Source organism: Pelodiscus sinensis, chromosome 24, assembly GCF_049634645.1.
Source record: "Pelodiscus sinensis isolate JC-2024 chromosome 24, ASM4963464v1, whole genome shotgun sequence".
Taxonomy (NCBI): Eukaryota; Metazoa; Chordata; order Testudines; family Trionychidae; genus Pelodiscus; species Pelodiscus sinensis.
In genome coordinates, this window is record NC_134734.1 from 12154747 (window position 1) to 12182626 (window position 27880).

At 49.2% G+C, this 27880-nt stretch overlaps 1 protein-coding gene and 5 non-coding genes across 6 annotated transcripts in view; all 6 read left to right on the forward strand.

The window, feature by feature from the left end:
* Positions 1-27880, forward strand: part of LOC102443733 (uncharacterized) — a 277521-nt gene that overhangs the window by 110886 nt on the left and 138755 nt on the right. The window lies entirely within an intron of this gene.
* On the forward strand, positions 5059-5130 carry TRNAG-UCC (transfer RNA glycine (anticodon UCC)). Its single transcript has one exon. It is a non-coding gene; the product is annotated as a tRNA-Gly (tRNA).
* TRNAC-GCA (transfer RNA cysteine (anticodon GCA)) lies at positions 9841-9912 on the forward strand. The gene has a single exon. It is a non-coding gene; the product is annotated as a tRNA-Cys (tRNA).
* On the forward strand, positions 14333-14404 carry TRNAG-UCC (transfer RNA glycine (anticodon UCC)). Its single transcript has one exon. It is a non-coding gene; the product is annotated as a tRNA-Gly (tRNA).
* Positions 20498-20569, forward strand: TRNAC-GCA (transfer RNA cysteine (anticodon GCA)). Its single transcript has one exon. It is a non-coding gene; the product is annotated as a tRNA-Cys (tRNA).
* TRNAG-UCC (transfer RNA glycine (anticodon UCC)) lies at positions 25535-25606 on the forward strand. The gene has a single exon. It is a non-coding gene; the product is annotated as a tRNA-Gly (tRNA).

Here is a 27880-nt window from a genome sequence, read left to right on the forward strand (position 1 = left end):
GGGGCAGGAGTCCTGATCCCTGGAGACCAGATCCAGGGTAGCCGGGGACTTCATCTGTCCCTGGGACTAATCTGGGAAAATTCCAACCTACACACTGAGCACCTTTAGAGGCAATTCTTCCCCTCTTGCAAGCACTGAGTCAGAGATAGAAATAGTCTGTTTAATAATAATAATCTACCATCAACCTACAGAAACACAAATAAGCAAAGAAAACACATAAGCAAGGTACCATCCACAGAACAGAGTCTTTTGCTTAAAGATCTTTAATCCAACCCCCAAGTCATATAGTGTGTTTTCCCCTACTTCAAACATCCCACTCATGCCTCTGTCCAGTCCATGCAGACTCAGAGTTCATAGGTACATCATCATGATGATGAGCATGTGGCAATTGAGCATGTGGCAATGCCACCTATGTGCTGCTCCTGCTGGCTGCTCCCACCAGCCGCCCTATTGGCCATCTGCCGCTGATTTCACCAACTGCTGCTCCTGGAAGCATACTGCAGACCACTGCCGCTGCTCACACTGGCTGCTGCTGCTGGCCTTATGATGGATTTTTCTCTGGGCCAAAGTTGCTCTCTGCAATTTCAGCCTTTAAGTGATTTCATATCTTGGCCCCCAGCACAGTCTAACCAAAAGATTCCAGCATCCCCTGAAATAAATTTTTCAAATAATAAATAGACTCCTTCTAGAATCTGTTTTAATTCTATCATTGGAGGGAGGTGGGTAAGAGAAACAGGTTGAACCAATCTTACAGCTCACATCTGGAAGGCATGCAGCCTGCTGGTTCAGAGCTCTACCCTTCTCCCTGTCCCAGCTAACTTCACAGAGTCTGACAGAGGAAGGCTTGTCCATCAGAGATTCTTTACACTGATAGTTTCTCTCCTTTGAACTGGGTTAAACACAATCTGACTTTTCTGCATTCCCCCAATAACTGCAAGCATTGATGGTCATATCTCACAATTCCTGCATTTAGTGTTAACACGGTTTGTGACTCCACTACAGCTGAATTGGTTACCATGGGCAAAACACCATTCTAACAACTGAATATCTAGCAGGCCTAAGCAAACTGGGAGAACTGTATTTATATAATCATACCCAGCATTACTTTTCCATTCTAGCATGAACTGTATTTACATAACAACTGTTGAATATCTAGGAGGTCTAAGCAAACTGAGTGAACATAACCATAACAGAATTCCTTTCTTATCCCATTTGGCTGTAATGGAAGCGTTGATTCAGACCTTGCTTACACACGGAATGCAAGTACTTTCCCCTTGCTCCTTGATAGTCCAGGGAATGGGAAGAAAAGGAAGCCGTGTCCTGGAACACACAAGCTGCTGCCCCCCTGAAACTCCTCCTTTGCTGGCAGCGTGTAGGGAATTGGCTCTGGGATCAGCAGCATGGGGAAGCTCTGTCCCTGTGCTTGCTTGCAGGTGCCACTCCCATTGCTCTCACTGGCTGAAAATCACAGCCAATAGGAGTAGCTCCTGAAAGGTGAGGGCAGCAGGGAGCCATCTGAACTCAACCCCTAGACAGTGTGCTAGGTTGGGACTCCAATGCACTGCCCCATCCTGCCCAGATCTCTGACCCCAGCCCAATTCTGCACACCACTGCCCACCCAGATCCCACAATCTCACCTTCCGCCTCCTTCTGCACCCTCCTCTTGCACCCTCCCAGTCTTCTATATTGTACCTGTCGCACCCCCACCCCAGCCTGCAGCCCCTGTCTCAACTTCCAGTCACTGATGAAACCTGTCTTCCCAGTGTTAACAAGCTGCCTCCAGCCACTCCAGCCTGCTCATGAGGTCTGTGTGAATGAGTCATTTTCAGACCTCAGGAGACACTTGCAGCTCAAGTGCATTGATGGTATAGTGTTTAGCATAGCTGCCTTCCAAGCAATTGACCTGTGTTTGGTTCCTAGCCAATGCAAGTCTCCTTTCTTGGTCTGGAATCAGTTTAATTTCACTCACTTGCAGGTGCCACCCAGGTTTACTTTCCCATTCTAGCATGAACTGTTACCTAACAATGGCTGAATATCTAGCACGTCTAAGCAAACTGAGTAAACATAACCACACCCAGGATTCCTTCCTTGTTCCATTTGGCTGTAGTGCAGTGGTTCTCAACTCGTTTCAGCCCACGGACCATGAGGCCAATCAAAAAATTTTTGTGGACTACCTCCTTTTTGAGACATGATAAAAAAGAGCAGACAAGGAACATTTTGGTTTGAAATGTATTTCTTACTAACAGATTTTTGGATTCTCTTGTCACTGACAAGCTTTTAAATGTTTAGAGTGGTAGTTGATAATTCACAACGAATATCGCTTTTCACTGCAAGCCGATTCCTGTTTGGACTTAACGGGCAACAAACATGAAAATCTAGTCTGACACATATAAGTTGATGCAAATGGCAAAAGAAATCTGACTGCGTGTGCTGACAGATTTGGGTAACTCCTGGTCATGCTGGCCCAAAATTTCTCTATGATAGACTGCTGGTACACGTCTTGAGCCACAAAATCATTTTTCAGATCCAAGTATTCCTCCTGCAGATCCTCTGGAACACTATTAACATCTATTGTAAATGGATTCCTTATGAAAGATAATCCTTCCCTTGTCCTGTCCACCTCCAGAAAGTATCGTTGGAATTCGTCTTGGAGCTTCCATAAATGATGGAGAATTTGTGTCCGAAAGGCTTCCTTTTTCCCAAGCATGGCATCCATATATGGAAATTGAACCAAATTATTGTCTTCGACTCTTACGATCCAGAGTTCCAATTTGTCAAGAAAAGCCTTGATGATGCTTTGGTGAAAGAACAGATTTGCACCTTTCCCTTGCAGCTGAAGATTCAGTTTGTTCAAGATTCCAAAAATATCGACAAGAGACGCAAGTTCTAAATTTGACTGCATCAGGACATTTCAGAATTCCTCTTTCCCTTGAGCCTGGAGAAGTAAACCCAGCTCCTCTCTCAATTGAAAAACTCTGTTGAGTACGATCCTTGCTGACAACCACCGTACAGAAATGTAGAACAACAACACATCAAAGTTGGAACCCATGTCCAGCCTGGTGTTTAGAGCCAATGATTTGATATGATTCACCACTTTCACCAACCCTTTGAAAACGGCGTTCAGTTATCAGGCAATGTTTTTGATGCCAGAGCTTCCCTATGAATGAAGCAATGAATTCCGGTTACCATTGGAGCGCGCTGTTTCACCAGCATTTGGAAGCCGGATCTTGAGCCCAGCATGGCAGGTGCACCATCAGTGGTGACACCCACAAGATTTACCCAATCCAGACCATATACTTCAAAGAAATTGTTAACAATTTCCATCACATCCTGAGCCTTTGTGTTGGTATCAAGAGTCTTACAAAAAAGAAACTCGTCTCTGAAGTCTCCCTCAACCATGTATCGTGAGAACACCAATAGCTGAGACCACAATGCAACGTTGGCTGATTCATCTAGTTGTATGGCAAACAATGGAGACTTCTTTATTTCATCCACAACTTGTTCACTGATACTGTGTCATTAGAGACAGATATATCATTCAGCTTCCTTGCTGCTTCCTTGCCAAGAACAAGCCACACCATCTCTTTTGCACAGGGGAGCACAAGTTGCTCTACAATGGTGTGAGGCTTCTTGACCTGTACAACTTTGTATGCAACAATGTAGGAAGCGCGCACTGCATTGCTTGTCTTATTGTAGAATGCACTTGTTGAGTCAAGGCGCTGCCGTTTCAGACCTGATAACCGCCACTCAAAATAATCTTCATCCTTTTGCAACAAGTTGGGGTGACACTTTTTGAGATGGAGTTTCAGCTTAGCCAGCTTCATTGAATCATTTCCCAAGACTTTGAAACAAATAACACATTGTGGCAAATCGACGCCTTCTTTTTCTTGACAAGTGAAGCCGAATTTGCTGTAGTCCTCTGAATACTTGCACTCGACATTTCTTCCTGTCGTTGCCATTATAAACAAACTACACCACACCTGTAAAACAGCACAAGTAGCACAGGACAAATGACACAGCAACTGCTCAGCATGATGGTGGCAGCTACACTGACGCTCAGAGCCTTAGACGGAAGTTACTGGCAACACAACATGGTTGTGACGCTATGGATGATGGCACCACGTTCTTGTGAACACGGTGTAAAACAGCCTAATGGCAGCACCTGCTCACGCAGTGTGACTTTGGACAATGTTCCTGTGGACCATCGAAAAAGTCACCATGGACCACCAGTTGAGAACCACAGCTGTAGTGGAAGCATTGATTCAGACACTACTTACACATGGAACGCAAGTACTTTCCCCTTCCTCCTTGATAGTCTAGGGCAGTGTTTCCCAATTGGTACTCCATGGAACCCTGGGGTTCTGCAAAGTGAAAGTTAGGGTTCTGCGAGTAGCTGGCACTCCCCCAAACACTTTTTTTTTTTTGGTCGACTAATTCTGAGGTTTCTTGAAATTCTTTTAAACTGAAAGGGTTCTGTGGCCAAATAAAATTGGGAAACACTGGTCCAAGGAATGGGAAGAAAAGGAAGCCATGTCCTGGTCCACACAGCTGTGTGACCTCTCACCCTCCACAACCCTACCTTTGCTGGCAGTGTGTGGGGGATTGTCCGTGGGATTAGAAGCACGAGGAAGCTCTGTCCTTGTGCTTGCATGCAGGTGCCAGCTCCATTGGTCCCACTGACTGAGAATCACAGCCAATGTCAGTAGCTCCTGAAAGGTCAGGGCAGCAGGGAGCCATCTGAACCCAAACCCTGGATGGCGTGCTAGGCAGGGACGCCAATGCACTGCCCCATCCTTCCCCAACCTCCAACCCCTACCCAATTCTGCATACCACCACCCACCCAGATCTCACACTCTCATCCTCACCTGTCTCCTGCACCCTATCTCCCTCTGATAGTGTGCCTGTTGCACCTCCACCCCAGCCTGTTGTCCCATCTTCCAGTCAGAGGAAACCTATCTGCCCAGTGTTAACAAGCTGCCTCCAGCTAATTCCAGCTTGCTCATGTGGGCTGTGTCAAGGAGTCATTTACATAGCTCATGAGAGCCAGGTATTACAAGGGCATTGGTGGTATAGTGGTGAGCATAGCTGCCTTCCAAGCAGTTGACCTGGGTTCAATTCCCAGCCAATGCAGTGATAAGTCACTTTTCCTAGTCTGGAATTGGTCTAATTTCTCTTACTTTCTTATAACCACTTTATCAACAGTATGGGAAAATTAAAGTTCCCAATTACAGGGCATGTCCTCACAATCTGCTGAATGAATGCCCAACGACCTATACATTGGGTACAATTTACTGCATTTAGTGAGCCTAGCGATCCTCCAGGAGATATCTCACAATTCCCATCATGGCCATTCTGGTCAGCAGTTTGAACTCCACTTCCCTACAGGTATATGCAGCCCTTCCCTTCAAAACCCTAGGAAATTTTGAAATTCTTCTTCCTATTTGCTTGGCTTGGTGAATTCTCATTGCAAGTTCCCTATTGATCATGGTGGCTTTCTAAAGCAAATATGCTCCTGTCTAGAGAACACTGGACTTGCTGGGTCTGCGAGGAGAGGAGGCTATGCAGTTCCAGCTCCAGTCCTTGCATAGTTACTTAGATACCAACGGGCAGACAGCTCATGGCATAGATGGAAAGAGCCATGAAAAAGAATGCAGGTACAATCAAGGAGCCATGGCAGGCTTACCAGAAGCTGGAGTTGGAAATAATGTCCAGAAGTGTCAACTCCAAGGACAAAGTGATGGATGAGGAAGTGGAGTTGGAAGAAGATGTGGGACATCTGAGATGTAAAAGGCACATTCTGCAGTCACTCTGCACTTCTTGAACCTCTTTGGTGCTATCAAGATTTGTGATGTAAGCACCTTGAGTCAGGTGAGAAGTGTCTCTCCAAGGTTGCTACACCTCCAGCGGACACAACCATGGGAGTGGTACATGTCCCCTGGCTGGGGCAGTTCTAAGTTCCTCTGTCCCCTGTGCTACCCAGCCAGAATAAGGAATGCAGAAAACTGCACTTTCCCCTCACTCATTCACTCACAAAGGGGAACAGTGATCAATAGTCCCATATGAACTGGGGAAGGAATGCTTCAGTCCCATCCCCTGTCCTGCCTAAGGTGTGGGATGCCCAAGTCTGGAACAGTATTGCAGGGAGGGACGCCCCCAGCCAAACTCTTTCTTGTGCCTGATGATTCTGTCTCTGTTCTGTATGGTTTTCTGAGAAGCAATCTCATTCCAGGCACATTCCATTTTCTGGCACCACTGAATTGTGCTGCAGTTTGAATCTATTGTCAGTGGTCTTTTTCATACTTTTCCAATGTTATTTTCACTTTTCTTCTGCTCAGTGTGCTCTCCCCGCCCACTACACACGTCTTCCCTGCACCCTGTGTTCTAGTCACCTTTGCTGAAATCTTATGTTCCTTGCAGCTACAATACAAACCTTCCGACAACTCCGGTTGCAGAAGGTGATGAGTAGCACCAGGACTGACCCAAGTGAGGCTTGGAGCCCAAAGAACCCCCCTCACCTCCGCAGCAGGCCCAGTCCACACCTCATATTTGCTCCTCCCCATCCTTTCTCTACCCCCTCCCCTGAGTAACGCAAGCCTGGGACTTATGAGGGACCTGGGTCAGGGCAGCAGCAGTGATTGACACCCCCTCTGGCACTCGGCACGACTGTGGTACCCAGAGTGGCCTGATAGCCTACTCTGCCCTGCCACCTTGTCCCAGCCCGCTGCGCCCCGCTTCCCTCTGGTGGCAGGAAGCAGAATGCCCTGAGGCCAGTGCACTTTGCTTCCTGCTGCTGCAGTGAAGCTGAGCGCAATGGGCTTGGAGAGCATGGGGGCAGGGTGGAACGGAGAAGGCTGCTGGGTTGGCCCTGCTCCACCGCCGCAGTGAGTGATGGGGCCGACCTCTGCTGTTGCCCCACACCAGGACCTTCCCTCAGGTAATCACCCAGGTTGCCCTGGGATTCGTCCTTAGGATGGTTGAAGCAGCCACCACAGGACCCCACACTGTGCGGGGCTTAGGGTGCTCACCCCAAACCGTACTATGGGCAGGACGGCTCTGAGTAGCACAGTGGGATAGCTGCACACAGTCCCTGCTGTCTCTGTTGATGTGAGAGCACCAACAGCGGACGCTCTGGAGACAGGAGGAGTGTGCTGTGTCCGTGCATGAGCAATGTAATTAGAGCAGGGTTTTTTGATTGTTGGTGTAATATATAGAGAAATCCTTATAGTGTAGACAGGGCATACGACCTGTCAATCATTCTTTTTTGGCAGCCAATGTTTTTACATGCACTTTCTTTTTTTTTAAATTGGTAATTTCACTTTGTGCTTAAAACTCCTATGTCCATCCTTCCATTCCCACCAACAGATAAACCTCAACATCCAATGCATATTTTGCTTTTAAACACTGCAAAGCTGAGTGCCCCAGAGAAAACCTGCCCCCTGCTCTTGGAATTCCTGATGTGCTGGAGATGTAACTGGGAAAGGCACTGTCAAGGCAGGGAATGGACAATGTACAGTGATGCCATTAGCCACACTCAGCCAGTCTGAAGGGAAAGGGCAAGAATCTTTGTCCTGAAGCCATGGTCATACCCAAGGGCAGAGCAGTGAGCGAGTGATTGAAAGCCAGTCTGAGAACAGAACAGGAAATGATAGATCCATGAGATCAGAAGCAAAGTGTCAGAAAAAAATGGCCTGACTGAAGTAGCTGTGGCTGAGTGGTTAAGGTGCTGGACTAGCAAGCTCTTGGGGTTTGCCTGTGTAGGTTTGAAACCTGGCAACTGTAAAAGCTTCCAAATCTGGAGGCTGCAACTTTAGTGTCAGACCATCCTGGTTGCCCACGGGAGTCAGGTTTGGGCTTGTCCCCACAGGGAATTCAGATCTCTTGTAATTTTCTCATTTAGGCATGTGAATTCCTCCCCTCAGCACCACAAGAGACAGATCTGTAAAGCAGCATTGTAAATGTGCTCTCACCGCTGTTAGCTACCCTCCTCATGGAGGTGGTTTATCCTAGAGCAGTGTTTCTCAACTTGTGGTACGAGTACCCTTAGGGCAGTGGTCACCATCCAGTAGATTGGGATCTACTGGTAGATCTTGGAGCCCCTGAGAGGCGATCCTGGCTGGTTTGGCCAGGAAGGTATCGTGTGCTATCACGTTAGTTGCCTCTCCCCCCACTCTCCAGCCCTCTGCCTTGGAGCTGCACCCCCAGAAGCTTCCTGCTTGCTATGCATAGTATGGGAGGGAGTAAGAGGGCGGCGCTGATGACAGAGCGTCCCTTCTCCTCCCACTTGCCAGAGCTTGCAACCTGAAAGCCCTCCTGGACCCCAATACCCCCTCCCCCTGTGGACTAAGCCCAGAGCTTTTCTGTGTTCTCAGAAAAGCTGTTGTGTGTTTGTGGTGAGAGTGAACAGGTGTGGGGATTGCGCGAGCTGTTGTATTTATATGCTATTCCACATGAGCACCTCTTTGGGGAAGGGTGTGCCCTTTATGAACCTCAACATTATCTTGTAGTGCAGTTCCAGGGAGCATTGTGTGGTCCTAGGGCTTTTGATAGTAGATCAAGATGTCCCTGGTTCAAATGCAGGTGCTCCCTTAGGTGTAACTTTGTAACCATTCTGCTAGGTGGCTCTATCAGTAGTTAGGGCTAAGTTCAATATTTAGGCCAGGCCTACTCAGCATGAGACCTGTGGCCTGTTTGTTTGCTGTCCACGGTGCGGTTTGGTATCACGTGATGCTCAACACGTGGCCCACAGGTGGGATCCTTTGAACATGGCCTCCACTGGGAACATGCTCCACAATGGCGAGACATGTCCTGTGTGTGAGGGTGAGCATTTGACAGATGCAAGTGGACGGGCTGGCTGGATCAGATGGGTAAAGGGTGTCAGTATTGCTAGCAGCAGGGAGCGCTGGGGCACTGTGGGAAGTGCTGGCTGTTGCTTAGACTTGTGGGCAGAGCCTGCGAGCTGATGCTGTTTCTTTCCTGTATGGTTTTATGAGAAGCAATCCCATTCCAAGCACATCCCAATTTCCTGGCACCACAAACCATGCTGCCATTTGATCCTATTTTCTCTGCTCCTCTAGTGGATATAAGGGGTGGGAGTGGGGGCTATACCACCATTTTCCTCAAGTCTCCTCCCTTCTGCTGTGTGCTGCCACCTGTGATTGCAGGGAGAGGCCTGACACCTGCTGCTTCTCTGTCCTGCTTTGCTCTGCTCCTGCCCCCCTGGCCCTGCAGCCGGGACAATGAAAAATGCCACAAAGCAAAGATGGAAGGCTGGGTTTTATAGGGATGGTACTTAGTCCTGCTGTGAATGCAGGAGACTGGACTCGATGACCTTTCAAGGTCCCTTCTAGTTCTAGGAGACAGGTATATCTCTATTATTTTATTTACCGCAATGCGCCATGGGACAGTAAGGCCAGCAGCATGATGGGCTACAGTCCACAAAGTGACATGAGTGCTGATCTATGTTTCCCACAAGCATACAAAATATTAAAAAGAGGGAGCAGCATTGGGACTGGACTTGCTGGTGCCCCATTCCTCTGCAGGGCTGGGCGTACAGGCCAAGGTGTTCTCTGTGTTTCTGGTCAGAATGCAATTTATTGGGGGAATTAATGGATGAATACTGTGGAAATTAAGGAGTTCAGGGACCCTGTACCTTTGAGGTTCGGAGGAATGCTGGAGAGCAGGGGAGCAGTGTGTGTTCCCAGAAAAGCTGTTGTATGTTGTGGTGAGTGTGAACAGGTGTGGGGATTGTGCAAGCTGTAGTACTTATATGCATTGCCACATGAGCTTTGGGGAAGGGTGTGCCCTTTATAAATCTCTAAATTAGAGGCTAATGCAACATAAGGGAGTATAGCTCAGTGGTAGAGCATTTGACTGCAGATCAAGAGGTCCCTGGTTTAAATCCAGGTGCTCCCTTTAATAACGATTTTGTAACCATTCTGCCAGGTACCGGCAGTAGCAGCCAGGGACAAGTTCCAGGGCTACTCAACACCTGGCCATTGGGTTGCTTGTGGCCCACAATGCTACTTGGTTTTATGTGAGGCTCAACACGGGGCCCACCTGTGGGATCTTTTGAATATGGCCTCCACTGGGAACATGCTCCACAACGGTGAAGCTTCTTCTGGGGGGGGAGGCGAGCACTGAAAGATGCAAGGGGATGGGCTTAGTGGATGAGAGGGGTACAGAGTGTCCGTGTTCTGAGCCCCAAGGGAGTGCTGGGCTGCTGGACTCCAGACACTTTTGGGCTATGTCTACACTCAGATTCTGTGCTTGCGCGCGGGGAAGCATTGCCTCTCAGAGGCGCCCATAGGTGTGTGAATTTCCCAGGCTACTTGGTGAGGGCTCGAGACGGTTCTGTGTGAGATGGACCCCTAGATATTGAACCCGGCCCTGGTTGCTGCTGAGCCTTCCCAGCAGAAAGGTTACATAATCATACCCAGGATCACTTTCCCATTCCATCATGAGCCATATTTACATAACAACTGTTGAATATCTAGCAGGTGCAAGCAAACTGAATGAGCATGACACCCAGGATTCCTTGCCCATTCTATTTGGCTGTAATGGAAGCATTGATTCAGACCCTGCTCACACAGGCAATGCAAGTACTTTCCCCTTGCTCCTTCATAGTCCAGGGACTGGGAAGAAAAGGAAGCCATGTCCTGGTACACACAGCTGCTGCCCCCCTCCCAAAACTCCACCTTTGCTGGCAGCATGTGGGGGATACGCTCTGGGATGCGGAGCACTGGGAAGCTCTACCCTGTGCTTGCTTGCAGATACCACCCGCATTGCTTCCACTGGCTGAAAATCACAGTCAATTTTGGGTATTTGGGAAGTGCTGGCTGCTTAGCCTTCTGGGCACAGCCTGTGAGGTGCTGACTATCTCACACTGACCATGTTTGGGTCCTGTGCTGCAGCTTAAGCCTTAATCTTTGTATTCATGCTCGTCAGTGTGAAAGAAGCTATTTGCTTATATTTGTATATATATTTGCATGTATATACAACCACACTTAAACTGTGGTTCTGGGCATGTGCTGTGAGTATCACTGTGGCCCCTGGGGCTTCCAAAATTGAGTAACCCTGATGTAGGTATAAGCAGGGGGTGAATGACTGCTTGCAAGGCAGCCAGCTGAAAGGAGAGAGCAGCCCTGGGGGTGGGTATGCTCACTCAAATTGTTTAGTCCTGCAAGCTAATCAACTGTTGATATGTAAATACAGCTCATGCCGGAATGGGGAAGGAATCCGGGGTGTGGTTATATAAATTCAATTCAGCCAGGGCTGATTGAGAGTGAATTGTCAGAATGGAACCTGGTGGTTTGTAACTAATTTGGCTGTTGTGGGGCCACAAACCATGCGACCCCTAAATGTAGGACCTGTAAATATGACACCAGTACTTGCAGGAGAGACACCATCATTGCACAGGGTCTCAGATGAATAAACCTCCCTCTTCCAGAGTTGAGTGGATGAGTTGGGGCTGGGCTGGCCAGCTTCATGTCTGCCAGGTGTTAGCTGTAAGACTGATTCAACCAACCTCCTTTCCCCCCTGCTCTAAGGATAGATCTAAAAGTTGACTTTATGAGGAGTCTTTTTCTTATTCCAATAGAAGCTGGAATCTTTTGGTCAGCCTAGGTGGTGGCTCAGAGTTGAAATCACTAAGAGTTGAAGTCACTGGTTTGGCCTGGAGCCAGACTCACTGTGACCGGTGGCCAGCCAGTAGGAACAGTGGCAGGTGGCGAGCAAGGCAGCTGGCAGGAGTAGGCAGCCAGCAAGATAGCTGGCTGGAGCAAGCCGACCACAGGAGCACCACAAAGGTGGCATGGCCTCTGGCTCAATGAGTGAGTCATCAGGGTGATGTGTCTGAGTGAACACTGACTGGACAGAGCTGAAAGTGGGATGTTTGAAGTGGGGTACGGAGAAAGTTTGGGTAGGTGAAAGGGACCCTTACATTGTTGGACTACTGAGCGTGACAAGCAAAGGACATTGCTCAATCCATTTCAGCTGGGATGGTTACTCATGGGTTGGATATGAACTCTGGTTGTGGTATTTTCCCAAGTTAATGCCATGTGACTTCTCTCTCTCTCTCTTTCATTAAAAGTCTTTTCTTTGCTCAGACTCTGTGCTTGCGAGTGGGGAAGTATTGCCTCTCAGAGGCTCCCAGGGGTGTGAATTTCCCAGGCTACTGGGTGGGGGCTCGAGCCGGTTCTGTGTGAGACGGATGAAAAGCAACCCCTAGATATTGAACCCGGCCCTGGTTGATGCCAGCCCTACTTGGCACAAGGGCTACATAGGCATTCCTCTCCATCAGGGCTGGGCAAATTATGGCATGGAGGCTGGATCCGGCCCAAGAACTGCATCTGGCTGCATTCTATTTACATCCTGCTGCCCATGGCCCTGAATTTCCAGGTGGTGGCTCAGGCAGTAGGATCTTTAAATGGCTGATGGCTCACAGTTGCAGTGCTGTCTGGTAGGGACCAGAGCTGTGAACCTTTTAATTAGCTGTAGCAACCCAGGCAGCTGCCAGGCAACACAGCAGAGTCAGAAGTTGCAAGCTGGGGGAAGGCTAGTCCCCAGCCCTGCCCCTTCCACTCCATGCCCTGCCCCTTCTGGGGTGAAGCTGGCAACATGACCAACTAGCAAAATTCATGAAGTGCCCCCGCCCCAAAAAAATTATTGCCCACCCCTGCTTCCCATCCATCCAACATAGAACTGGTTCAAGTCCAACCCAGGAACCTGGGAAATTCACGCAACACTCTTGGGTGCCTCTGGGAGGCAATGCTTCCCCACTTGTAAGCACAGAGTCAGAGTATAGAAAAGAAACATTTAATAAAAGGGGAGGGAAGTAAGGTGACATACATTTGGGAAAACACCACAAATAAAGTTCATAGCAAAATGCCAGGAGTACCAGTCCCACCACAAGTAGGTTGGGCAATGTCCTTTTCCTCTCAGGTTCTTAAGTCCAGCAAAGTCAATGTCCCCGTCACATGCCCATCCCTTCCCTGCTCTTCTCTGACAGTTGCTGACCATGCTCAGGGCAGACCCTGAATTCAGAGATGTAGCCGCAGAGTTCACCTCCCATCCTGAGTGTGGGGAAGATAACGAGGCATCTTTCTCCCTCCCTCCGCTGGTCACTTGCCATCTGCCTGCTCGCTGCTGTCATCCACTGAAGTAAATTTAAAAATAATCATAAGACGTCTTATGGAGTCTGCTCTAATTCTATCATTAGAAGCGGGGTGGGGAGAGAAACCACTTGAACCATTCTTGCAGCTCACTCCTGGAGGACATGCAGCCTGCTGATTAAGAGTCCTGCTTTTCTCCCAGTAAACTTCACAGAGTTTTTGCAGAGGAAGGCTTGTCCATCTGAGGTTCGTTTTATTGACAGTTTCTCTCCTTTGAGCTGAGTTAAGCACAGTCTGACCTGTCTGCATTCCCCCAATAATTGCAAGCATTGACAGTCATATCTCACAATTCCTGCATTTGGTGATAACACTTTGTGACCCCACAACAGCCACATTGGTTACAATGGGCAAAACACCATTCTAACAATTGAATATCTAGCAGGCCTAAGCAAACTGAGAGACCTGTATTTACATAACCATACCCAGGATTTTAGCATGAACTGTATTTACATAACAACTGTTGATATCTAGCAGGTCTAAGCAAACTGTGTGAACATACCCACACCCCAGATTCCTTTCCCATTCCAGGTGGCTATAATGGAAGCATTGATTTAGATGCAGCTTACACACAGAATGCCTGTACTTCCCCCTTGCTCCTTGATAGTCCAGGGAATGGAAAGAAAAGGAATCCGTGTCCTGATACACACAAGCTGCTGCCCTCCCCCCCGAAACTCCACCTTTGCTAGCAGTGTGTGGGGAATTGGCTCTGGGGTCAGCAGCACGGGGTAGCTCTGTCCCTGTGCTTGCTTGCAGGTGCCATCCCCATTGCTCCCACTGGCTGAAAATCACAGCCAATGGGAATAGCTTCTGAAAGGTGAGGGCAGCAGAGAGCTATCTGAACCCAGCCCCTGGACTGTCTGCTAGGTAGGGACTCCAAAGCACTGCCTCATCCTGCTCAGACCTCCAACTTGAATCCAATCCTGCACACCACCTCCCAACCAGACCCCACACTCTCACCTTCACCCTCCTCCTCCACCCTATCAACCTCCTAACTTGTGCTCGTTACACCTCTGCTCTAGCCTGTGGCCCTTGTTCCACCTTTCCGTCACTGAGGAAACCTGTCTGCCCTGTGTTAATAAGCTGCCTCCAGCCAATGCAGCCTGCGCATGATGGCTGTGTGAACAAGTCATTTTCATAGCTCATCAGAAACTTGCAGCCCAAGTGCATTGGTGGTATAGTGGTGAGCATAGCTGCCTTCCAAGCAGTTGACCTGGGTTCGATTCCCAGCCAATGCAATGAGTAGTCTCTTTTCCTGCTCTGGAATTGGTTTAAATTCACTCACTTTGATATAATCACTTTATCCACAGAATGGGAAAATTAAAGTTCTAAATCACAGGGAATGGCCTCACAATCTGCTGGCTGAATGGGCAGCGATGAATACATTGGTGTTCGATTGACTATAGGGGTGGCCAAACCATTAAATGAAGAGAGCCGAAAAAGCTGTGAAAAAATGAAAAGAGCCGCACCAACATTGAGAAAAAAAAGGGACACTGCCCCTTTAAGAACTGCGGTATAGGCTCTTTAGCTGCATCATGCTCTCATTACTGCTGCCATCTTGCCGGCACCATTTTGCCATACCGGACGGCTCCCCTGCACCTAGTGAGCATTGGTGGCAGGGGGCACGATTGTAGGGGTGCATGGGGCGGCAACGTGAGCCACGGGAGAGGCTTTGCGAGCTGCACTTTCAGGGGTGAAGAGCCGCATGTGGCTCGCGAGCCACGGGTTGGCCACCCCTGATTTACTGAGTCTAGTGAGCCTAAGCATCCTCCAGGAGATATCTCATGACCGTTCTGGCCAGCAGTTTGGACTCCACTTCCCTACAGGTACATGCAGCCCTTCCTTTCAGAGCCCCAGGAAACTTTGAAATTCTTCTTCCTATTTGCCTGGCTTGGAGAATTCTCATTGCAACTTCCCAACTGATCATGGTAGCTTTCTAAAGCAAATGTGCTCCTGCCTGGAGAACACTGGAGTTGCTGAGTCTGTGAGGAGAGGAGACCATGCAGTTCCAGCTGCAATCCACGCATAGCTACTTAGATACCAACAGGCAGACAGCTCATGGCATTGACGGAAAGAGCTATGGAAGGGAAAACAAGAAGGATCAAGCAGCCATGGCAGGCTTACCAGAAGCTGGAGCTGGAGGTAGTGGCCAACGGTGTCAACCCCAAGGACAAAGCGATGGATGAGGAAGTGGAGTTGGAGGAGGAAGTGGGACATCTGACAAGGCTGGCCAGTGGCAAAGCTGTTTAATAAAATGTGAATCTTCGGAATAACATTGATTTTTGTTTTTGTCCTTCACATCTTGGTTACTGCTGAAATTCATAAAGAGTGGCAATCGGCACAAGTGAAAAGTGCAACCAGTGCTCCAGGTGCAATCATTACTAGGGTCCTTTGAGGCAGCAAGTAAACAATGCCTGGCCAAATACATGGCAGAAAAACATATGAGTAGGACTCAAATCAAAATACTGCTTCAGTGCTTCCCTGATTTGAGCAGCACTCCCCTCTCCCCCCCCCCCCCACACTGACAAACATTAATTTAGTCCCTCTGATAGTCATGAGAGGTGACTGCTCAAATCAATTACCTGACGATCCATATGACTGAGCTACCGCTAAGGAAATTCCACCCCCCCCCCCCACAATAACTTTACAAACGTTGTGCAGAGCACAGCAGACTGCTATTACTATAGGAGTGTTTTCCTCATTGATGTCTAACCTGCCGAAAAGGTAATGCCAATCACTCTTCAATCTGCCAAAGGCAGATTCTGCAGTCACTCTGCACTTGTTGAACCCATGGCTGAAGACCTGTTTGGTGCTAGGAGGGTTTGTGACGTAAGCAGTTTGTGAGAAGTGAGAAGTGCCTATCCATGGCTCCTGCACCACCATTGGGCACAATCACTGGAAGGGTACATGCTCCCCGGCTGAGGTAGATCTAATTCCTCTTCCCCTGCACTCCCCAGCCAGAGTAAGGAATGCAGAAAACTGTGCACTTTCTCCTCACTCACTCCCTTACAAAGGGGAACAATGAGCAATAGTCCCATATGAACTGGGGAAGGAACGCCTCAGCCTCATCCCCTGTCCTCCCTGGGGGGTGGGATGCTTGAGTCTGGAACCGTATGGAAGGGCTGAGCATCTCCAGCCAGACTCTTTCATGTGCCTGGTGATTTTGTCTCTTTCCTGTATGGTTTTCTGAGAAGCAATCCCATTCCAGGCACATCCCATTTTCTGGCACCACCAAACTCTGCTGCAGTTTGAATCTGTTGTCTGTGGTCCTGCCCTCTGTGGCAAGAGAGAACAGCACTTCTCCATCTCTTTTGTGGCAGCCTTTCAAGTATTTGAAATGTGCAATTATGTGCCCCTCTTCCCCTTAATCCCTTTTGTTGCATACCAAATATGCCCAGATCTTTCCGCCTTTGCTCATAAGGTTGCATTCCATCCCTCTGAGCATCATTTTCAATCATCTCCAGATTTTTTCCAGTTTCTCTTACAGTGCTGACCACAGTACTCCTGATAAGGCCTAATCAGAGCTGAGTGAAGTGGTACTAGCACCTCCCGTGACTTGCATGCTATGCCTCTGTAAATGCAACCTAAACTGCATTGGTTTTTTTTGCAACATCACCTTGTTGAGGGCTTGTTGAGGTTGTGATCCACCAGAAGTCCAAGAACCTTTTCAGCCATGGTGCTGTCAAGCCGGTTATCCCTGACCATAATATGGAATCCCTGGCCCAACTATGTTGATATAAAGAACAACTCCCCTTTGAGTATCATAGTCGTGTGTCACTTTCTTTTACACACTTTTCAAATGTTATTTTCACTTTTCTTCTGCTCAGTGTGCTCTCCCTGCCCACCACACACGTCTTCCCTGCACCCTGTGTCCCAGTCACCTTTGCTGAAATCTTGTTCCTTGCAGGCCCAAAACAAATGTTCCCACAACTCGTTGTTGCAGAAGGTGGGGAGTAGCACTAGGGCTGTCCCAAGTGAGGCTCGGGGCCCACAGAAACCCCCCTCACCCTCGCAGCAGGCCCAGTCCCCACCCCATACATGTTCCTTCCCATCCTTTCTCTATCCCCTCCCCTGAGTAATACAATCCTGGGACTTATGGGGGACGTGAGGCGGGGCAGCAGCAGTGATTGACACCCCCTCTGGCACTCAGCACAACTGTCGTACCCAGAGTGGCCTGATAGCCTACTCTGCCCTGCCACCTTGTCCCAGCCTGCTGCACCCTGCTTCTCTCTGGTGGCAGGAAGCAGAATGCCCTGAGACCAGTGCACTTTGCTTCCTGCTGCTGCAGTGAAGCTGAGCGCAATGGGCTTGGAGAGCACGGGGGCAGGGTGGAACGGAGAAGGCTGCTGGGTTGGCCCTGCTCCACCGCCGCAGTGAGTGATAGGGCTGACCTCTGCTGTTGCCCCACACCAGGACCTTCCCTCAGGTAATCTCCGAGGCTGCCCTGGGATTCGTCCTTAGGATGGTTGAAGCAGCCACCACAGGACCCCACACTGTGCGGGGCTTAGGGTGCTCACCCCAAACCGTACTATGGGCAGGACGGCTCTGAGTAGCACAGTGGGATAGCTGCACACAGTCCCTGCTGTCTCTGTTGATGTGAGAGCACCAACAGCAGATGCTCTGGAGACAGGAGGAGTGTGCTGTGTCCATGCATAAGCAAAGTAATTAGAGCAGGGTTTTTTGATTGTCGGTGTAACATATAGAGAAATCCTTATAGTGTAGACAGGGCATATGACCTGTCAATCATTCTTTTTTGGCAGCCAATGTCTTTACATGCACTTTTCTTTTTTTTAATTGGTAATTTCACTTTGTGCTTAAAACTCTTATGTCCATCCTTCCATTCCCACCAACAGATAAACCTCAACATCCAATGCATATTTCGCCTTTAAACACTGCAAAGCTGAGTGCCCCAGAGAAAACCTGTCCCCTGCTCTTGGAATTCCTGATGTGCTGGAGATGTAACTGGGAAAGGCACTGCCAAGGCAGGGAATGGACAATGTACAGTGATGCCATTAGCCACACTCAGCCAGTCTGAAGGGAAAGGGCAAGAATCTTTGTCCTGAAGCCATGGTCATACCCAAGGGCAGAGCAGTGAGCGAGTGATTGAAAGCCAGTCTGAGAACAGAACAGGAAATGATAGATCCATGAGATCAGAACCAAAGTGTCAGAAAAAGATAACCTGACTGAAGTAGCTGTGGCTGAGTGGTTAAGGTGCTGGACTAGCAAGCTCTTGGGGTTTGCCTGTGTAGGTTTGAAAGCTGGCAACTGTAAAAGCTTCCAAATCTGGAGGCTGCAACTTTAGTGTCAGACCATCCTGGTTGCCCATGGGAGCCAGGTTTGGGCTTGTCCCCACAGGGAATTCAGCTCTGTTGTAATTTTCTCATTTAGGCATGTGAATTCCTCCCCTCAGCGCCACAAGAGACAGATCTGTAAAGCAGCATTGTAAATGTGCTCTCACCGCTGTTAGCTACCCTCCTCATGGAGGTGGTTTATCCTAGAGCAGTGTTTCTCAACTTGTGGTACGAGTACCCTTAGGGCAGTGGTCACCATCCAGTAGATTGGGATCTACTGGTAGATCTTGGAGCCCCTGAGAGGCGATCCTGGCTGGTTTGGCCAGGAAGGTATCGTGTGCTGTCACGTTAGTTGCCTCTCCCCCCACTCTCCAGCCCTCTGCCTTGGAGCTGCACCCCCAGAAGCTTCCTGCTTGCTATGCATAGTATGGGAGGGAGTAAGAGGGCGGCGCTGATGACAGAGCGTCCCTTCTCCTCCCACTTGCCAGAGTTTGCAACCTGAAAGCCCTCCTGGACCCCAATACCCCCTCCCCCTGTGGACTAAGCCCAGAGCTTTTCTGTGTTCTCAGAAAAGCTGTTGTGTGTTTGTGGTGAGAGTGAACAGGTGTGGGGATTGCGCGAGCTGTTGTATTTATATGCTATTCCACATGAGCACCTCTTTGGGGAAGGATGTGCCCTTTATGAACCTCAACATTATCTTGTAGTGCAGTTCCAGGGAGCATTGTGTGGTCCTAGGGCTTTTGATAGTAGATCAAGATGTCCCTGGTTCAAATGCAGGTGCTCCCTTAGGTGTAACTTTGTAACCATTCTGCTAGGTGGCTCTATCAGTAGTTAGGGCTAAGTTCAATATTTAGGCCAGGCCTACTCAGCATGAGACCTGTGGCCTGTTTGTTTGCTGTCCACGGTGCGGTTTGGTATCACGTGATGCTCAACACGTGGCCCACAGGTGGGATCCTTTGAACATGGCCTCCACTGGGAACATGCTCCACAATGGCGAGACATGTCCTGTGTGTGAGGGTGAGCATTTGACAGATGCAAGTGGACGGGCTGGCTGGATCAGATGGGTAAAGGGTGTCAGTATTGCTAGCAGCAGGGAGCGCTGGGGCACTGTGGGAAGTGCTGGCTGTTGCTTAGACTTGTGGGCAGAGCCTGCGAGCTGATGCTGTTTCTTTCCTGTATGGTTTTATGAGAAGCAATCCCATTCCAAGCACATCCCAATTTCCTGGCACCACAAACCATGCTGCCATTTGATCCTATTTTCTCTGCTCCTCTAGTGGATATAAGGGGTGGGAGTGGGGGCTATACCACCATTTTCCTCAAGTCTCCTCCCTTCTGCTGTGTGCTGCCACCTGTGATTGCAGGGAGAGGCCTGACACCTGCTGCTTCTCTGCCCTGCTCTGCTCTGCTCCTGCCCCCCTGGCCCTGCAGCCGGGACAATGAAAAATGCCACAAAGCAAAGATGGAAGGCTGGGTTTTATAGGGATGGTACTTAGTCCTGCTGTGAATGCAGGAGACTGGACTCGATGACCTTTCAAGGTCCCTTCTAGTTCTAGGAGACAGGTATATCTCTATTATTTTATTTACCGCAATGCGCCATGGGACAGTAAGGCCAGCAGCATGATGGGCTACAGTCCACAAAGTGACATGAGTGCTGATCCATGTTTCCCACAAGCATACAAAATATTAAAAAGAGGGAGCAGCATTGGGACTGGACTTGCTGGTGCCCCATTCCTCTGCAGGGCTGGGCGTACAGGCCAAGGTGTTCTCTGTGTTTCTGGTCAGAATGCAATTTATTGGGGGAATTAATGGATGAATACTGTGGAAATTAAGGAGTTCAGGGACCCTGTACCTTTGAGGTTCGGAGGAATGCTGGAGAGCAGGGGAGCAGTGTGTGTTCCCAGAAAAGCTGTTGTATGTTGTGGTGAGTGTGAACAGGTGTGGGGATTGTGCAAGCTGTAGTACTTATATGCATTGCCACATGAGCTTTGGGGAACGGTGTGCCCTTTATAAATCTCAAAATTAGAGGCTAATGCAACATAAGGGAGTATAGCTCAGTGGTAGAGCATTTGACTGCAGATCAAGAGGTCCCTGGTTTAAATCCAGGTGCTCCCTTTAATGTGACTTTTGTAACCATTCTGCCAGGTACCGGCAGTAGCAGCCAGGAACAAGTTCCAGGGCTACTCAACACCTGGCCATTGGGTTGCTTGTGGCCCACAATGCTACTTGGTTTTACGTGAGGCTCAACATGGGGCCCACAGGTGGGATCTTTTGAACATGGCCTCCACTGGGAACATGCTCCACAAAACCGTGAAGCTTCTGCTGGGGAGGAGGTGAGCACTGAAAGATGCAAGGGGAGGGGCTGAGTGGATGAGAGGGGTACAGGGTGTCGGTGTTCCTAGCCCCCAGGGAGCGCTGGGGTATTTGGGAAGTGCTGGCTGCTTAGCCTTCTGGGCACAGCCTGTGAGGTGCTGACTATCTCACACTGACCATGTTTGGGTCCTGTGCTGCAGCTTAAGCCTTAATCTTTGTATTCATGCTCGTCAGTGTGAAAGAAGCTATTTTCTTATATTTGTATATATATTTGCATGTATATGCAACCACACTTAAATTGTGGTTCTGGGCATGTGCTGTGAGTATCACTGTGGCCCCTGGGGCTTCCAAAGTTGAGTAACCCTGATGTAAGTGTAAGCAGGGGGTGAATGACTGCTTGCAACGCAGCCAGCTGAAAGGAGAGAGCAGCCCTGGGGGTGGGTATGCTCACTCAAATTGTTTAGTCCTGCAAGCTAATCAACTGTTGATATGTAAAATACAGCTCATGCCGGAATGGGGAAGGAATCCGGGGTGTGGTTATATAAATTCAATTCAGCCAGGGCTGATTGAGGGTGAATTGTCAGAATGGAACGTGGTGTTTTGTAACTAATTTGGCTGTTGTGGGGCCACAAACCATGCGACCCCTAAATGTAGGACCTGTAAATATGACACCAGTACTTGCAGGAGAGACACCATCATTGTACAGGGTCTCAGATGACTAAACCTCCCTCTTCCAGAGTTGAGTAGATGAGTTGGGGCTGGGCTGGCCAGCTTCATGTCTGCCAGGTGTTAGCTGTAAGACTGATTCAACCAACCTCCTTTCCCCCCTGCTCTACGGATAGATCTAAAAGTTGACTTTATGAGGAGTCTTTTTCCTATTCCAATAGAAGCTGGAATCTTTTGGTCAGCCTAGGTGGTGGCTCAGAGTTGAAATCACTAAGAGCTGAAGTCACTGGTTTGGCCTGGAGCCAGACTCACTGTGACCGGTGGCCAGCCAGTAGGTACAGTGGCAGGTGGCGAGCAAGGCAGCTGGCAGGAGTAGGCAGCCAGCAAGATAGCTGGCTGGAGCAAGTGGACCACAGGAGCACCACAAAGGTGGCATGGCCTCTGGCTCAATGAGTGAGTCATCAGGGTGATGTGTCTGAGTGAACACTGACTGGACAGAGCTGAAAGTGCGATGTTTGAAGTGGGGTATGGAGAAAGTTTGGGTAGGTGAAAGGGACCCTTATGTAGGCGGGGGAATGGTCCCGCTATTGTGGGGAACTTTCCTGGCTTCTATACACCCCGGTGAAATGAACCAGCGAAAGGATCTGAGTCCCCGCTCCCACTTCCTTTACCCCACGGCTCCCTGATCCTGAGGGCTCCCCCTCCACTCTCCTGAGTAGCAGAGCCCTTGAAACCCCAACAAGGCTGGGCCCAGGTTTCCTGGGGCTTAATCCCTGACCTTGTAGTCACTAGGGGCAGGAGTTAGGGTGTCCCCACTCCGAGGTGCTCTCTTTACACTGCAGGCCTTCTTGGCCCAGTGATCACTTCATAAGATTCAAAGCAAATACAATTTATTAAACAACAACGGATTAAAGAGGAAAGAATAAGAAAAAATGAGAATGGTTAAATGAGAACACACAGCTCTGCTCTGTAGCACAGGGACATCAAAACAGCAGCCTGCAGAGTATAAGGACAGTCCACAGTCTCTTTCTTAGAGGCCCTGGATATGCTGCAGGGGGGGCTACAGGCTGGACATGCTAGTTCTGGTAGTGACCACACAGTCTCAAGCTCGAAGTGGCCAGACCCCTCTCCCAGTCCAGAGCCTCTCCCCACACTTTGCTGGTCCCAGGTGCTCACCACATCCAGCTGCAGGCTGTGCTGCTTGGCCAGTTCCAGCTCCTTGTGTTGCTTCTCTGTTCCTTTTTGCTCTCTGAGCCCTGCCAGTCTGTTGCTCAACACAGGGTCTGCATTACTGGTGCTCTGTATGCCTGGCTCTGCTGCTGCAAAAACTGTCCCTCAGCACAGCTTGCACTCCTCTTAGCAGTGTCTCAGCTCTCTGTTCCTTTTGCAGGACTTCTTCATACAGCTTGCACTGCTTTTTTCAGCTCTCTGTCTTTGCAGGACCTCTTCTGCACACAGCTTGTTTGTTCAGAGAGAGAGAGAGAGCCAGAACAATCCCAGCTCAAAGGGAGGACGGGGCCTGGCCTCTCACTGTCCTCACTGGCCTGTCCAACCTGTCAATCAGGCTGAGCTGGAGTGTTGGCTGCTTTCCATTGTCTCTGGGGTCAGTCAGTCTCATGAACTCTTCCCCTTCAGATACTGTGAGCTGGCAAACCAAAAACTCCCACAGAGTTTTAGTGAGGGGTAACAGTCCCCTTACACTTACATTGTTGGACTACTGAGTGTGACAAGCAAAGGACATTGCTCAATCCATTTCAGCTGGGATGGTTACTCATGGGTTGGTTATGAACTCTGGTTGTGGTATTTTCCCAAGTTAATGCCATGTGACTTCTCTCTCTCTCTTTCATTAAAAGTTTCTTTTCTTTGCTCAGACTCTGTGCTTGCGAGTGGGGAAGTATTGCCTCTCAGAGGCTCCCAGGGGTGTGAATTTCCCACGCTACTGGGTGGGGGCTCGAGCCGGTTCTGTGTGAGACAGATGAAAAGGAACCCCTAGATATTGAGCCCGGCCCTGGTTGATGCCGGCCCTACTTGGCACAAGGGCTACATAGGCATTCCTCTCCATCAGGGCTGGGAAAATTATGGCATAGGGGCTGGATCCGGCCCAAGAACTGCATCTGGCTGCATTCTATTTACATCCTGCTGTCCATGGCCCTGAATTTCCAGGTGGTGGCTCAGGCAGTAGGATCTTTAAATGGCTGATGGCTCACAGTTGCAGTGCTGTCTGGTAGGGACCAGAGCTGTGAACCTTTTAATTAGCTGTAGCAACCCAGGCAGCTGCCAGGCAACACAGCAAAGTCAGGAGTTGCAAGCTGGGGGAAGGCTAGTCCCCAGCCCTGCCCCTTCCACTCCATGCCCTGCCCCTTCTGGGGTGAAGCTGGCAACATGACCAACTAGCAAAATTCATGAAGTGCCCCTCCCCCCCAAAAAATTATTGCCCACCCCTGCTTCCCATCTATCCAACATAGAACTGGTTCAAGTCCAACCCAGGAACCTGGGAAATTCACGCAACACTCTTGGGTGCCTCTGGGAGGCAATGCTTCCCCACTTGTAAGCACAGAGTCAGAGTATAGAAAAGAAACATTTAATAAAAGGGGAGGGAAGTAAGGTGACATACATTTGGGAAAACACCACAAATAAAGTTCATAGCAAAATGCCAGCAGTAAGAGTCTCACCACAAGTAGGTTGGGCAATGTCCTTTTCCTCTCAGGTTCTTAAGTCCAGCAAAGTCAATGTCCCCGTCACATGCCCATCCCTTCTCTGCACTTCTCTCACAGTTGCTGACCATGCTCAGGGCAGACCCTGAATTCAGAGATGTAGCCGCAGAGTTCACCTCCCATCCTGAGTGTGGGGAAGATAACGAGGCATCTTTCTCCCTCCCTCCGCTGGTCACTTGCCATCTGCCTGCTCACTGCTGTCATCCACTGAAGTAAATTTAAAAATAATCATAAGACGTCTTATGGAGTCTGCTCTAATTCTATCATTAGAAGCGGGGTGGGGAGAGAAACAACTTGAACCAGTCTTGCAGCTCACTCCTGGAGGACATGCAGCCTGCTGATTGAGAGTCCTGCTTTTATCCCAGTAAACTTCACAGAGTTTTTGCAGAGGAAGGCTTGTCTATCTGAGGTTCTTTTCATTGACAGTTTCTCTCCTTTGAGCTGAGTTAAGCACAGTCTGACCTGTCTGCATTCCCCCAATACTTGCAAGCATTGACAGTCATATCTCTCAATTCCTGCATTTAGTGATAACACTTTGTGACCCCACAACAGCCACATTGGTTACAATGGGCAAAACACCATTCTAACAATTGAATATCTAGCAGGCCTAAGCAAACTGAGAGACCTGTATTTACATAACCATACCCAGGATTTTAGCATGAACTGTATTTACATAACAACTGTTGATATCTTGCAGGTCTAAGCAAACTGTGTGAACATACCCACACCCCAGATTCCTTTCCCATTCCAGGTGGCTATAATGGAAGCATTGATTTAGATGCAGCTTACACACAGAATGCCTGTACTTCCCCCTTGCTCCTTGATAGTCCAGGGAATGGAAAGAAAAGGAAGCCGTGTTCTGATACACACAAGCTGCTGCCCTCCCCCCCTGAAACTCCACCTTTGCTAGCAGTGTGTGGGGAATTGGCTCTGGGGTCAGCAGCATGGGGAAGCTCTGTCCCTGTGCTTGCTTGCAGGTGCCATCCCCATTGCTCCCACTGGCTGAAAATCACAGCCAATGGGAATAGCTTCTGAAAGGTGAGGGCAGCAGGGAGCTATCTGAACCCAGCCCCTGGACTGTCTGCTAGGTACGGACTCCAAAGCACTGCCTCATCCAGCTCAGACCTCCAACTTGAGTCCAATCCTGCACACCACCTCCCAACCAGACCCCACACTCTCACCTTCACCCTCCTCCTCCACCCTATCAACCTCCTAACTTGTGCTCATTACACCTCTGCTCTAGCCTGTGGCCCTTGTTCCACCTTTCCGTCACTGAGGAAACCTGTCTGCCCTGTGTTAATAAGCTGCCTCCAGCCAATGCAGCCTGCCCATGATGGCTGTGTGAACAAGTCATTTTCATAGCTCATCAGAAACTTGCAGCCCAAGTGCATTGGTGGTATAGTGGTGAGCATAGCTGCCTTCCAAGCAGTTGACCTGGGTTCGATTCCCAGCCAATGCAATGAGAAGTCTCTTTTCCTGCTCTGGAATTGGTTTAAATTCACTCACTTTGATATAATCACTTTATCCACAGAATGGGAAAATTAAAGTTCTAAATCACAGGGAATGGCCTCACAATCTGCTGGATGAATGGGCAGCAATGAATACATTGGCATTCGATTGACTGTAGGGGTGGCCAAACCATTAAATGAAGAGAGCCGAAAAAGCTGTGAAAAAATGAAAAGAGCACCAACATTGAGAAAAAAAAAGGGACACTGCCCCTTTAAGAACTGCGGTATAGGCTCTTTAGCTGCATCATGCTCTCATTACTGCTGCCATCTTGCCGGCACCATTTTGCCATACCGGACGGCTCCCCTGCACCTAGTGAGCATTGGTGGCAGGGGGCACGATTGTAGGGGTGCATGGGGCGGCAACGTGAGCCACGGGAGAGGCTTTGCGAGCTGCACTTTCAGGGGTGAAGAGCCGCATGTGGCTCGCGAGCCACGGGTTGGCCACCCCTGATTTACTGAGTCTAGTGAGCCTAAGCATCCTCCAGGAGATATCTCATGACCGTTCTGGCCAGCAGTTTGGACTCCACTTCCCTACAGGTACATGCAGCCCTTCCTTTCAGAGCCCCAGGAAACTTTGAAATTCTTCTTCCTATTTGCCTGGCTTGGAGAATTCTCATTGCAACTTCCCAACTGATCATGGTAGCTTTCTAAAGCAAATGTGCTCCTGCCTGGAGAACACTGGAGTTGCTGAGTCTGTGAGGAGAGGAGACCGTGCAGTTCCAGCTGCAATCCACGCATAGCTACTTAGATACCAACAGGCAGACAGCTCATGGCATTGACGGAAAGAGCTATGGAAGGGAAAACAAGAAGGATCAAGCAGCCATGGCAGGCTTACCAGAAGCTGGAGCTGGAGGTAGTGGCCAACGGTGTCAACCCCAAGGACAAAGCGATGGATGAGGAAGTGGAGTTGGAGGAGGAAGTGGGACATCTGACAAGGCTGGCCAGTGGCAAAGCTGTTTAATAAAATGTGAATCTTCGGAATAACATTGATTTTTGTTTTTGTCCTTCACATCTTGGTTACTGCTGAAATTCATAAAGAGTGGCAATCGGCACAAGTGAAAAGTGCAACCAGTGCTCCAGGTGCAATCATTACTAGGGTCCTTTGAGGCAGAAAGTAAACAATGCCTGGCCAAATTCATGGCAGAAAAACCTATGAGTAGGACTCAAATCAAAATACTGCTTCAGTGCTTCCCTGATTTGAGCAGCACTCCCCTCTCCCCCCCCCCCCACACACTGACAAACATTAATTTAGTCCCTCTGATAGTCATGAGAGGTGACTGCTCAAATCAATTACCAGACGATCCATCTGACTGAGCTACCGCTAAGGAAATTCCACCCCCCCCCCCCACAATAACTTTACAAACGTTGTGCAGAGCACAGCAGACTGCTATTACTATAGGAGTGTTTTCCTCATTGATGTCTAACCTGCCGAAAAGGTAATGCCAATCACTCTTCAATCTGCCAAAGGCAGATTCTGCAGTCACTCTGCACTTGTTGAACCCATGGCTGAAGACCTGTTTGGTGCTAGGAGGGTTTGTGACGTAAGCAGTTTGTGAGAAGTGCCTATCCATGGCTCCTGCACCACCATTGGGCACAATCATTGGAGAGGTACATGCTCCCCGGCTGAGGCAGATCTAATTCCTCTTCCCCTGCACTCCCCAGCCAGAGTAAGGAATGCAGAAAACTGTGCACTTTCTCCTCACTCACTCCCTTACAAAGGGGAACAATGAGCAATAGTCCCATATGAACTGGGGAAGGAACGCCTCAGCCTCATCCCCTGTCCTCCCTGGGGGGTGGGATGCTTGAGTCTGGAACCGTATGGAAGGGCTGAGCATCTCCAGCCAGACTCTTTCATGTGCCTGGTGATTTTGTCTCTTTCCTGTATGGTTTTCTGAGAAGCAATCCCATTCCAGGCACATCCCATTTTCTGGCACCACCAAACTCTGCTGCAGTTTGAATCTGTTGTCTGTGGTCCTGCCGTCTGTGGCAGGAGAGAACAGCACTTCTCCATCTCTTTTGTGGCAGCCTTTCAAGTATTTGAAATGTGCAATTACGTGCCCCTCTTCCCCTTAATCCCTTTTGTTGCATACCAAATATGCCCAGATCTTTCCGCCTTTGCTCATAAGGTTGCATTCCATCCCTCTGAGCATCATTTTCAATCATCTTCAGATCTTTTCCAGTTTCTCTTACAGTGCTGACCACAGTACTCCTGATAAGGCCTAATC